Source organism: Ambystoma mexicanum, chromosome 3p, assembly GCF_040938575.1.
Source record: "Ambystoma mexicanum isolate Mex_15411 chromosome 3p, UKY_AmexF1_1, whole genome shotgun sequence".
Taxonomy (NCBI): domain Eukaryota; kingdom Metazoa; phylum Chordata; class Amphibia; order Caudata; family Ambystomatidae; genus Ambystoma; species Ambystoma mexicanum.
In genome coordinates this window covers 1,003,153,820-1,003,167,764 of record NC_090925.1, presented here as the reverse complement: position 1 = coordinate 1,003,167,764, position 13,945 = coordinate 1,003,153,820, and the positions used below count along the sequence as shown (strand labels likewise).

Sequence of the window (13,945 nt, the reverse complement as noted above, 5' to 3'; positions counted from 1 at the left end):
CATTTACCAAGATGCACGCATAATAAGGCACTGTTGCCAGCATGCCTTAACCACTTCAAAAGCACTGGAAACAAAAGAACTTCCCCAGAGTGCACTGGATACCTTGAGGTGACACCTAGCCAGTGCATGATATCAGGGCCGGCCTTAGTGCAGGGCCGCCCGGGCAACTGTCCGGGGCGCCATTAGCCCCCCGACACGCCAGCTTGGAGGCGTCTTTTAAAGTGGTCGGGGAAGGTGTGGCAGGTACCCTATTGAAATGATATGTGCCCCGCTCTCGTGAGCGGAGCGCATTTAATAACAATAGGGCGCTGAAAGCATTGGCACCTATTGCAACATGTGCCACGCCTGCATGCACAGGGTGGGGGGCATATTTTTTTGTTTGCCACCTGGGGCACTGCTGCCTCTACGGCCGGCCCTGCATGACATCATAAAGAACTACTGTCTTGTGGGGTGCATAGAACGTCACACTACTCCCAGCGTGGCATGCATAGCACATCACAGTGCTAGGCCTTGCAGATTGGCAAGGAGGGAATACAGCTCCCAGAATGCAGAAATGACACCATATAACAACGCCTCCCAAAACACAGAAGACAGTCACGACAGGACTGCCCCTTTTAGAACGGCACAGGGAAGCACAAGACTGCCCCTAAAAGGACAGAAAACCACAGAAGGTTGCCTCCCAGAATTCACTGCAAAGCTTAGAACTACAGATCCCATAAGGCCAAAGAAACCTCAGGAAAACACTTTCCACAAAGAACAGGGAGCGTCCATATCACAACAACTGCTTTTCTCCGTATGCACAGGTTATCTCAGAACTACACAACCAGAACACACAGGAAACTTTAGTACCCCAATTCGCACAATGCCTGGACCACTACATAATGGTATCCCCCCGAATAATCAGCAACTCACGCAAAAGAGAGTACACCGCTGCATTATCCTGAAAATACAGAAAATCATGTCACTGTTAAAATATCCCCACCGCTGACACTAGGGGGTTTCCAGTCAAAATGTCGAAAACATTTGGTCGAATGACAAAAATGTTGAAAAAATTATTTTTAAAAAAGTTTTTTCGAATGCTTTCTTTTTTTATTTACATGTTTTTTTTTGCTTCCGCAAGTAAAAAAAAAGGTTAAAACAGAAGAAAAAATTAAAAGGGGTTTTGGGGGGGGAACCCCCAATTTCGAACAAAAAACAAACAAAAAAAGACATTGAACTTTTTTTTTTACATTATTTTTTCGACATTTTGACCTTCGACCAAATGTTATTCGAAATAGTGACTATAAACCCACTAGGGCTCCTTTTTAATTTTATTTAAACTTTTATGCAGCTCTGGCTCCACTCAGAGAGTCTCGGAGTGCCTTACAAAATTGAAAGACAGGAAGTGAAAAAGAAGTTACAATGTTTTCAAAACAGAATAGGAAGATTAGGAAAGAGAAGGTGGTCGGGTTGTATTAGGTGTTAATATAATTAGAACGTGTGCGTACTCTCACTTACCCCACCATGATATGATATGATATGGCATTTGTAACGCGCCTATACACAAGTGTTTCAAGGCGCGACGAGGCAGGGGTGGTGGAACAAAGGGAGACAGACAGCGATCCTGCTAGGCCAGGTGTCATTCAGATTGCTCAAGTGCAAGGGTAGGGGGACAGGGAAAAAGTGCAGGGGAAGGGGAGAGGGGAAGTGCAATACATGGTTAGTAGAATACAAGATAAATAATAGGGCCAGCTGGTGGCAAGTGCAAGGAAAGTGCGGTACATGGTTAATAGAATACGAGATAAATAATAGGGCCAGCTGGTGGCAAGTGCAAAGGTAAGTGCGGGAGAAAGGGGCTGTAGGATACAGAGACAGTCCCGTAGTGCATTTAGGCAGTGCAAGGAAGAGTGGCTGGGCCAGGACATGAGATCGGTGAGTGGCCCAGTTGCATATTTAGTGCAGGTTCAGTGATTTTAGCAGGTGAGAGAGGGAGAGAAAGCGGAGGCAAAGAGGAAGGTTTTGAGGTGCTTCCGGAACCGGAGATGGTTCTCCTCAAGTTTCAGGGAGGCAGGAAGGCTGTTCCAGAGGGAGGCCCCTGCTGCGGCGAGAGATCTACCACCAGCTCGTTGCTTGGAGAAGCGGCTGACCCTGAGGTAGTTGGAGGTGGATGAGCGAAGGGCTCGAGAAGGAAGATATTTAGGAAGAGAGAGTTGCAGGGATTTTGGCCCAAGGCCCCAGAAGGCCTTGTGGACAATGTAGAGGGTTTTGAACTTAATCCTTGCAGCCACTGGGAGCCAGTGTAGTGATTTCAGTCCTGGAGAGATACGGTCCCTGGGCTTGAGGCCAAGGACAAGTCTCTCAGTCCTGTTCTGGATGAGTTGCAAAGGGCGGAGAGTAGAGGCTGGAAGATTTAGATAGAGGCTGTTACAGTAGTCCAGCCTAGAGAGAACCAGAGCTCAGGAGACAGTGAGCTTCTGGGGGAAGGAGAGAAAAGGAAGGATACCTCTGAGGAGGTGTAGCTGGTAGTGTGACTTCTTAGAGACGTCAGAGATGTGAGGAGAGAAGGAGAGTGTGGAGTCGAAAATGACCCGAGGTTTTTTGCTGTGCAGGTAGGAGCAGGAAGAGTGCCAATGGAGGCCAGCCAGAGAGCTGCAGGGAAGGAGGGAGTGGGTGTGCCGATAAGTAGAATCTCAGTCTTACTGGCATTAAGGCAGAGGTTGTTGGCGGCACACCATTCCTGGATAGCAGAAAGACAGTCAGAGATGAGGGAAGTGGAAGAGAAGGCCGAGGGTAGCTTGAAAATGAGCTGGGTATCATCCGCGTAGCACTGAAAGCTGGGACAGAGAGCGGCTATGCGGTGAGCAAGAAGTGCAAGATACTGATTGAACAGCCAGGGGGAGAGGTTAGATCCCTGGGGGACACCACAGGTAGAGAAAAAGATGTCAGAGAGGAAGGAACCCAGTTGGACCTGGGAGGGTCGATTGGAGAGGAAGGAGGACAGCCACGCCAGAGCTTGACCAGTGATACCCAGGTTATCATGGAGACGGTTGAGCAGGATGGTGTGGTTAACAGTGTCAAAGGCAGAAGAGAGGTCGAGCAAGATGAGAACACAAGGGGTATTAGAGTCAAGGTTTGAGAGCAGGTCCTCACGGATGTTCAGGAGAGCAGTTTCCGTGCTTCTGGCAGCTCTGAAGCCTGATTGATGGTCATGAAGACTACCAACAGATTCAGCATGGAGATTAAGCTGGGAGATGGCCAGTTTCTCCAGGAGCTTGCCCAGGAAGGGAGTGATAGAGATTGGGCGATAGTTAGATGGGCAGGAGGGGTTGGAGGAGGGTTTCCTAAGAAGGGGAGAAGAGGGTGCACAAGGGAGTGCGTGAGGGGGGATGGGAAGACTCCAGAGGCGAAGGAGTGATTGCAGAAGTCAGCCAAGGCAGGCGCCAGGGAGTCGATGTGGTCCTTGATAGTTTTGGAGGAACAGGGGTGGACCTGTTTTGAAGAGACTTTCATAGATCGGACTCGTCTCGAAACCTCGTCAGCAAAAAAAAGGGGAAAGGCAAAGAAGGAGGGAGGAGGGGTGGCTGCCGAACGGCCAGAGGGACAGCAGGGAATAGCGGAGGGGAGGTGATAGGAGGAGAGTGAGGACAGGATGTCTTGAGTTTTTGAAATGAAGTGAGAGGCCAGTGCCGTGCAGAGGGCCTGGGAGGGGACAGGAGAGGTGGAGACTGCAGCAGGGTTGGCCAGCTCCTTGCAGATTTTAAAGAGTTCGGCCGAATTGTTAGATGCCGCAGAGATGCGGGCTTGGATAAGGGCTCTCTTCTTAGTGAGAACGGAGAGCCGGTATTGCCTTTGGAGCAGATGGCAGGCCAGTTTGTCAGAGGATGAACATGAAGCACGCCATTTCCTCTCTGCCACCCTGCACTTGCGTTTAAGGGTGACGAGATCTGAGTCATACCAAGAGTTACATTTGGCTTTGGGCTTCAGGCGGATTCTCATGACAGGGGCAAGGATATCAAGGGTATCAGATATAGCAGAATGGAGAGGGCTGTGTCAGGGTGGGAGTCAGCCAAAGGGGCATGGGGGGGCGAGAAGGTGGTAGCGAAACCCTCAACTGACACGTGCTTCATGGGTCGGATGACCGCGAAGGTGGGTGGCAGTGATGAGGGTGGCTTTGCCTGTGGGGTAGGGAGGGTGAGGTGGGAGGATAGGAGAGAGTGATCACTCGCAGGAGAGAGGAGTGGAGAGAGGGACAGACAGGGGAAGGTCAGAAGAGATCAGAGCATCAAGAGTGTGCCCTCCAGAATGGGTCGGCCCAGACGGGAGAATAGAGAGTGAGAGAGAGTCGCAGAGGTCGCAAAAGAGTCTAGAGGGAGGACAGGAGGCATCAAGGTGGATATTGAAGTCTCCAAGAAAGAGGAGTTGAGTGATTAAGGACAGGAGTGAGGAGGAGAGGTCAGCCCACTCAGAGAGGAAGGAGGAAATTTGACCAGGTGGCCAATAGATAGTAGCCACGGTAAGGGAATGGCTAGGAGAGAGAGAGAGTCGGCAGACAAGGCATTCAAAGCAGGAGTAGGTCTGCGTAGGAGTGGCAGTGGCAGGAATCCACTCAGGGAAGATAAGGACCACACCCCCCCAGCACAGTTGGGCCTGGGCAAGGAGAGGATCTTGTAACCGTCAGGTAGGAGTGTGTAAAGCTGGCGACAGAGCTGGCCGTGAACCAGGTCTCAGTGAGACCCAGGATGTCAAGGTCCAGTTCCTCAAGAAGGCGACAGATATCAGAGGAATGTTTGACGGCAGAGCGAGAGTTAAGAGTGGCAATGTGGAGTTGGTTGCCATCCTTGAAGGACTTCCGGGGAGGGGTGCAGATCAGAGGTATGCCCTGTGGAGGTGAAGAAGAAGGAGCCAGAGAGAGGGCAGGGTGAGAGGGTGGAGGCAAGGTAGCCAAGGACAGAGAAGAGGGGACAGGAGAGGAAAGGAAGTTGATGAGGCGCGGGAAGCGTCTATCAAAGAGGTGGAGGTTGGCCTGAGGGCCTTGGACCAAGATGGTCCCATTAGCGTAGACATTAATGATGGCCTTAGAGGAGCGGAAGGGGGCCAAGAGGACATCCCGAAGGGTGCCACCATTAATGGGAGAAGAGGAGAAGGGAGAGAGCACAGAGACCATATGAAGGGTCCATTGGTCAGGGGAAGGCACGAAAAAGAGGATGTCAGTAAGTGTTTCCTTGGAGGCGGCGCTAGTGTAGGTGTCAGCGATAGGGAGGCCTGGGTTGGAGACCAGGATACGCTTTTTAAACTTTTTCCTACCAGATTTAGTGAGGAGAGCAGGATAGTCAATGGAGAAGCAGTTAGAGAAGATAGGAGAGATAGAGAGCACCATGGAATAAGGAGGGAGTGGGGGAAGACAGACGAGATCAAGCGGAAAGGAATGATGCGGCAAGCCCTAGTTACCACAATTTCAGAGCAACAGTAACACAGTAAAAACGAATTAGGTACCCAGTGTAGAGGCCACCTAAATTTGAGAGTCCTGCGAGGGGAGAAAAAGCCCTAGTTTACCACAATTTCAGAGCAACAGTAACACAGTAAAAACGAATTAGGTACCCAGGGCCGTCACGAGGAAGGTGCCAGGGGGGCAAACTGCCCCAGGCCTCGCACTTGCAGGGGGCCTTGCAGCCCCCTCGCCTAAGGAGAAGGCAGCACAGTCTCCTGTGTCCTTTATTCACACGGGGGAGTGTGCTGTCTGCTCTCTGCCCCTGCAATGATTTTGCTGTTTGTTGCAAAGCCGTTTGGCTCTGCAACAAACAGCAGAATAATGGGAGACAGCAGGGCCCAGAAATGAGCTCTGCTGCCTCCCGTTATTCAGTGGACAACATAGACATGCTGAATGACAAAAGAGGACTCCTCGCCTGTCAGTCAGTGTGTTCACGTTGCTCAGCATGACCACGCTGACTGATGGGTGAGGAATTCTCTCCTCTCAGGCAGCATGACTGCGTGTCGGCTGCATGGATGCTTTTGAAGGGTGCATGAAGACAAGGTGTTTTTTTTATTTTAAATTAAATGTGTATATGTGTATTTAAATTAACTTAAATTAGTATGTATATGTGTATGTATGAGTGCATGTTGGTGTTTGTGTCAATGCTGTGTTTGGTTTTATGTATGCATGCATGTATGGAGTTGTAGAAGTGGTGGATGAATGCATGGGTGAAAGTGTTTTATGTGAATGTGGGTTCAGCTCCACCCCTAAATTTAGCCGCCCTGGGGGCCACTTCATTAAGGGGTGGGTTCATGGCATCAGAGGTGCACCTAGGTTAAAATGTCCGCGGGCGGTGGGAGGTGAGTACTAACACTTCAAATGTTGGCAGAGGTGCCAACATCAGAGGCTGTGAGGGAGGGGCAAACTTCCTTGTGTGGGGGCATCTAACATCTTCACATTCGAATGAGACTATTCTGGTGAAGCTTCAATGTTACAAGCAGCTACCTCTCGCCTTCATTTCGGAAACGTCACACTTAAGGACTGCTGTGAGAATGAGATGTCTCATGTCACCACTTCCCTTCTAATTACTCCCCTGGCATGCAAGTGCTAACCCCACATCACGATTTCAATTACCTAAAAATGTATGCATATGAATGCAGGTGCTAACAGTAAAATGTTTTATGTTAGTAATTGCAGGGCCTTTGTTAACAGCGAAGTCAAGGCACCATTTAACGTTTGTGTCCTGTTCGGTCTGACCACGGATCTGTCGGTCAACCTGGCAGGGGCTGGATGTCAGTTTTCAAAGCAGATAATGTGTGGGGCCAATAAACCCATTGCACTTTCAGTCTCCCCCGGAGGGATGGCATCTGGGCCTTTCACCTTATACAGTTGGAATGGGCCCCCAAGTAGCTGCTTGTTGGCAATCTTATGACACAGAAACCTACTGATAATCTGCAACTTTGACCCTCCTTGCTGCATTATTTTGACTTCATTATTGATTTAAGCACCCCACAGGTGCCTTGGACCATTGTTCCAATCAGTAAGGGGTGCCCTAAGCATCAAAAAGAAATGGGTCCTCACCAGCCCTGACACATCTTTACCCAGCCCTGCTCCCATATCCCTCTGAATTCCCTGAGCCCAGCTAGGAAGCTGAAAAGCTATTTCACCTTCCCTTTGGCCACTAGTCATACCTTTCACCCCAATTCAGAGGCTGTTTACTTTCATAGTGCTATGCTTATCTCTGGAGAGGTGGGCCATCTAAAAGCTGAGACCAGACGTTAAGACTGGCTTATTCAAAGTGAGTCTGTTGATATTGCATGGATAGGTTTTTGTGCTCTGCATGTTTCCTTAACAAGTACTATGGGCTGGCAACACATCGAAAGAGGGCTTCTGCCTCAAGTGGCCAGGGACTGGTGCCACCCATGGAGCCAGGTCGAGTCAACAAAGCCTAACATTTCAGGAAGGGGCTAGAGCCCGATCTGCTCAATGGTGTTGCGCCACTGCAAGGCATTCTTTTTGTTTCGGTTATTAGGTGTGACACCAATAAGCCAAAACTATTGCTTTTGCGAACATACATTGGTGGAAATTGACTTTTTCTTTCTGGGGCATCCCTCCCACCGCAGTGAAAGAGGCCGGGCCCAGCGACGGGATGATTAGGAGGGTGTAGGGCATGTATTTTAGTCGCCCCATGAATATTTGCCTCTTCCACTCAGGATTTATTGCCAGCAAAGTTAAAAATCTGCACCCCTTTAAACCTAAAAAATGCACATGAATATTTCCAGTACAGTGCAACATTGACAAGGGATTTCACAGGGCTCCCGCACAGACCCTCAAGTGGCCTTGTGAGGAACCTAGCAGCTACGGTTTAAATCCCTGCCCAACATAGTTTAAAGCACAAACACACCAGAACATTCTAAAATAAACATATAGTGCCTAGATTTCCCAGATTGTGGAGCCGTATTTCCAATCTGGTGAGTAATTATTTGCCAGATCCTGTGTCTGGGAAGATCCGTCCCAATGATAGCATTGAGTACAGATAGGACGAAATGCAATATGAGGAGGGACTTGGAGATGTTCTTTAGTTATTTGCCCATCCATTGACTTCTCGTGGCCATGCTAATCCCTCTGGCAATTCTCACCCAGTTCCTGCTCTCCCCATCCAAAACACCTCCGCACTGGAACTCTTTGAGCTAGCTCTAATCAAGCTTTACCATCAAACTTTGCCCTCAAAGTGTCTGTGAGTGTTTTCTCAGAGGAGTCTTCTGAGAGTTCATGACTCCATTGGAGTTGTAAACACGGAATGGGTGTAATAAAAATGTCTTAATCAGGTCTGCCTTTGGCCACTCGATTTAAAAACACACTGCGTGTCTTTCGCTGAAGTCCTGTTAAAAACAAGCATTGGCAAAGCCAACAGTTTTGGCTTGTGTATAAGTATTAGGCATTTGCCAGGCACTGCTATGAGCTGCTCAGGTACTAAAACCATTTTGCACCAGCATTATTAATGGCCAGCTAATACCAATACAGAAGTGCCTTTCCCATGTCTACACGAATGCCCAAACTGTTAGAATTGACAATGCTCTTTTTGCTTTACCCTTGATGCGCAGGACTATGCATCAAGGTTAATGCAAACATACTGCTTGGCTAAATTGGCCCACATTGAATGTAGGCCAATCAAGCCAGTAATAACACTTATGGTACACATTCAGCCTAGATATACTTTCTGTGGCATGGCATTTTTACTGGCTGGAAGTCCGTACATGGTAAAAATGGCATATATTGATGCAGCCTGCATGGACATACATGAGAACAACCAGCATGAATATATTTGTATACTAGCATATCTTGCGTGGAAAGTCAGCATAAAATGTATTGAAAAATGTTTCTGTGCACGGTTTGTGATTTGCAACTCTTGGGATTTTCCATGTGCTTTCATACAAAACCAATTGCAAACGGTATGGATTTCTACACAATTTTGCAAAGAAAGTGCTGTAAGATGCATAATTATAACCCAATGTTTCAAACATTTTCTTGGGAGTGAGAACCCCACCTCAAGCAACCCTTGTTTGGTTTGGGCTCCCTCACTGTGCTCTGTAGATCCTGCCTAATTGGCACAAACTTTGAAACCTCTTAAGTTCAGAAATGTACCAGCCTCCACTGTACATCATTTGTCACTGTGTATGATGTGTGTTTTAATGCGCACACAGGGGCAGTGTGCTCCATTAATGATATGATATGGCATTTATAATGTGCCTGTACACAAGTGTTTCTAGGCGCGACAAGGCAAGGAGGGGGAAACAAAAGAGTAGGACAAAACACAGATCTTATTAGGCCTTGTGTCATTCAGATCGAATTCAAAGCTTGACCAGGTGACCAGTGCATGGATCAGGAAGGTGATCAGCAAGGGAGAGGAAGAGAAAAGGCAAAAGCAAAGAGACAGGTCTTGAGTTGCTTCCGGAACCGGAGATGGTTCTGCTCAAGTTTCAGAGAGGCAGGGAGGCTGTTCTCAGAGGGAGGCCCCAGCCGAAGAAAGAGATCTGCCCTCAATTCTTTGCTTGAAAAGTGACTGACCCTCAGAGAGTTGGAGGTGGCATACTGGAGAGCTCATGCCATCCTTTATATATTTATGCATATGATACAAAAGTTAGTCCGGCATAAACCTTTCTTCAGTAGAGAAATCTAACTTGCTGTAGTTGATTTGGAGTTGTATTAATAAACCATATTTGGGATCCTGCACACAAACTCAAGGGGAGATTTCTGGAGTCTCCTGCTTGCGGAGGTGCCGCCGCTGGCTGAGTGGAAAAAATTGTAAGGGGGCCTCACCAGATGTTTTGCCCCGGGCCTCACCACATCTTATGACAGCCCTGTAGGTACCCAGTGTAGAGGCCACCTAAATTTGAGAGTCCTGCGAGGGGAGGAAAAGCCCTAGTTTACCACAATTTCAGAGCAACAGTAACACAGTAAAAACGAATTAGGTACCCAGTGTAGTGGCCACCTAAATTTGAGAGTCCTGCGAGGGGAGAAAAAGCCCTATTTTACCACAATTTCAGAGCAACAGTAACACAGTAAAAACGAATTAATATGAAAATCATCTGTTATTTTTGTGTCTATGGTATTTGCTATTTTAAGGAAAATTGACCCTTTGTGGATTATAGTCAAAGCAGAAGAAATTGCTTTATTTTGCTTTATCTTGATCCCTACGTAGGCGCTTCCTGTGTGTCATGTCTCTTCATTGGAAGGGTGGTGCGCTATTAAGTGGGAACCGCTGCCATCTTCTGGTTGTAGTTGGCATTACAATGTTTTGTAGAGACGGCCTAAATAAACATCCTTAAAAACAGGCAAGGCGCACATTTTCATAGCGTTTCGTTTAGATCTTTATTTAGAAGCAATACAAAACAAAACAAGAGTAAACATAACTCCATTATGACAACCCCATCTAAATTAAAACTGAAATTAAACGGATAAATCATACTTACAGAAAAAGGATGCGAGAAAGCGCGGAGAATAAGTGCTAAGGGTATCAGGTAATATTATCCCCGTATATATGGTCGCCGTTAATAATATCGCCGGGAAAAAGTTGTGGCGATATTATTTGTGTGACCATATATATGGAGAGAGGGGCAGCGGGGGTTGCGGGGGTGTCCCTCGCTCCCCATGAAGAAAAAAAAAGGTTTGGGGATTGCGAGGGTGTCTCCCGCATGTTCCATGTAATAATGTCCCCACAAAAAAACGCCCATTTTTCGGCAATTTTTTTGCATGACGATATTTTTGCGGGGACATTATTACATGGAACCCTGCTAAGTAACCTGCATGAATGCACAAATAAGATTTGAGTCCCTTTTAATAAAATATGCATTTCACTTGAAAACATGTCCAAAGTTTTTACATAGCTCTTGAACTGGGATCCGAGTTTGAGCATAAACATCTGGCTGAAGGGTGGGGTAGGTGTGGGCTGTTTCAAGGTCATATAAATAAGCAGGCCCAGGACTCTGCATAAAAATCTATTCTAAGGGCCCACCTCTGCACTGCCTGGAGACTAGCCAGCATATTTTTGGGCGCATTATTGTAAACAGAAGCCGTTATTTCACTGGAGACCAGACCACTGCTTGCTTTGCACTCATCTTGCTGAGACAGCGGGCAGATCTCACGTGAGGTCTAGCACACAAAGGGGGCGGGGGGGGCGGGGGTATAACGAGGTTATTTACACACCGGCGGCGCAAACCTGAACAAAGGAGTCCTCGCGGATTCCACAGGCGCCAAGGACGGTGCCAAGAAAAGTAGCTCAAGGAAGCAGCAGAGTAGCTTGGCATGGCCAGCAGAAGGACCTCGGATTTGTTGACACTTAGACGGAGCCAAATGGCTTGCATTCTTCAAGTCAAATCCCAGGCAGTCTGATGTCATCGTATTTGCTATGGAGATGCAGGAGGATCAGGGTGTCATCCAGGTAGACACCCCAGAGCCTGGTTAGGGCAGATAGAGTAATTACAAAGGAGAGGGGATAGCACCGACCCCTGGGAATAGCACAAGCCAAGGGCAGGGGAGAAGAAATCAAGCAGCCAAGTTGTAATTGCTGCCCTCTGCTTTAAAGGGAAAGGGATGGGTCCAAGTCAGCAGAACCACGTGGGCACCCAGAGCATGTTCATGATGCTATGGTCCATGGAGGCAATGCCAACCAACTATGGAAAAGATTAAGGCCCTTAGTCAGAGAACGTTTTCCAATAGGGTTTTGTCATTATAAAACGCTTCTGGAAAACAGGCCCTACGAGTGTTTCGGGTCAGCCATTTCACTCCGATGTCCACATTAGCATTCTCAGTCCCTGTGTAGGTGAAGCCCCTGACAGGGTGTCCGATAGGAGATGTTTACTTTCCAGAGAATCTTAGAGTTGGGGGTGACTTTGGGTCTAATGATACTGACATCGGGTGGCCTGTGGTGTTATGAGTTGGCAGAATCCAAAGATTTTATTTTGAATAGTGGAAGGACCATGGCTTACTTAAGGCATGAAGGCAATCACCTGGCAGAAGGCAGGCGTTAATGAGTGGTGCAAGGGCATGTGGCAGACTGCCCAGAATTGCCACAGATAGTTTGGCTGGTAGAATCTCAGACTGAGAGCCTGGTGGCCTTATTTTACCCACACAGGTGGCAACAACGTAGGCAGGCAATAATAAAAGTGTTTACATTCCTACTGCTCCAGCCTGGCCTCTTGAAATGTGTCCCTGGGTGTTAACCGTACATATGTTACTTGGTCATTGTCTTGCGCCTACTCCCATTGTTAAGGCCTCGAATCACTGTGGGGGGAATGGCCCTTCGGCAGACCGTAGTCTGAATGCTATAATTCACTTTATTTTATCAAGGATTTTTTTCAAAGTGAATCCAGTTTGAAGTTGAGTGACTATTGACTGGAGATAAAGTTCACCAGGGCCCTAATCCCTGCCCATTGCCCGGCTCATCCGCTGGTGAAATAGCTACAGTTTCAAAGTTGTACTACAGCCCTCTTTAGAGCTTTTAGTTGAAACAAGCCTGAAAATACAATGATTATGATACCCACTTAAACACTGAGAGAAGTGCCCCCCACCAGCGTACCTGCTCCTGTTTCCGCGGCACCACAGGAGAGCCATGGCCTCAGGGCTCTTGTGGTGCTGCCTCATAGCTGTGGATGCCACTGGCCCTGCCGTCTGCACTCTTGCTCCCTCGGCACCACAGGAGAGCCATGGCCTCAGGGCTCTTGTGGTGCTGCCTTATAGCTGTGGATGCCACTGGCCCTGCCGTCTGCACTCTTGCTCCCTCGGCAGCACAGGAGAGCCATGGCCACACAGTGGTCGATGTGCACGAAAAGAAGTAGTGGAACGATGTTCCGTGCTGGCCAGACGCCGCTCCCTACAAACCCATTCTACATGCCCCATCACACACGCAACACAAACCACATAATTGGACCCCATCTTGCCTCCATTCCACCGTCACCACTGTGTAAAGGCTGAAAGAAACAGTGAAAAAAAATCTAAAATACATTTTAAACGACCCCGATTACCTTTATTCATTGTCTGCACAGCACGCAGCTTTAAGCACCCTCCACTTTCTAATCACTCACCATCACACCTGTTATGGGGCATATTAAGTATTAATGTCACCCCTAACACCTACTTATTCATTGCACGTGCATGCAGTATTTTCACGTCAAATCCAAAAGAAAAATCGGATTACTGCGGGAAAAGTGTTATGTATGGGGCTTGGGAATGGTATTTGTTCCAAGCAGCACGCCACTGGAAAAATAACAGCAACCCAGAAGTTCTACGATCAAGCAGGTGCCGGGTTCCAATCCCCAGCAGGACAAACGCAAAGACAAATGCGCCTGCTGCTTAAGGGAACTTAGTACACGTTTCAACTTATTCCTGCACTTATTTTAAAACAAATCCATTCCTGAACGGTTTCTTTTGTAACTGTAAAACTTAATTTAATAAAGTAGAGGAGCACCGCTCCCAAACTCCCACGCCCACTTGGTCCACTGTGGCCACACGGCTCTTGTGGTGCTGTGTCATAGCTGTGAATGCCGCTGGCCCTGCCGTCTCTGCTCCTGCTCACGTGGCACCACAGGTGAGTGATGACCACCTGGCTCTTGTGGCACTGCATCTTAGCTCTGAATTGGTTCCCAGTCAATTGGTCGACACCATTTGGTCGAATGCCAAATGGTCGAATTTTTTTTTTTTTTTTTACCCCTTTTTTGGTTTTTTTTGGGGGGGTCCCCCCCCCCCAACCCCCTTTTTTTTCTTTTTTCTTTTTTTTCCCCACACGAAAACCCACAAAACACATATATATAAAAAAAAAAAAATTCGACCATTTGGCATTCGACCAAATGGTGTCGACCAAATTGCAGTCGACCTGTTTGCTGTCGACCAATTGACTGGACACCCACTGAATTAGGGTGACCAGATTTTCAAGGCAACAAACCGGGACAGCCAACAACATAAAAGGACGCCGCCCCCACGCCCCCCTAACCGGACCTG

General features: G+C 48.0%; 1 protein-coding gene across 2 annotated transcripts in view; it reads left to right on the top strand.

The window, feature by feature from the left end:
• Positions 1–13,945, top strand: part of DLGAP4 (DLG associated protein 4) — a 1,951,934-nt gene that overhangs the window by 1,504,976 nt on the left and 433,013 nt on the right. The window lies entirely within an intron of this gene.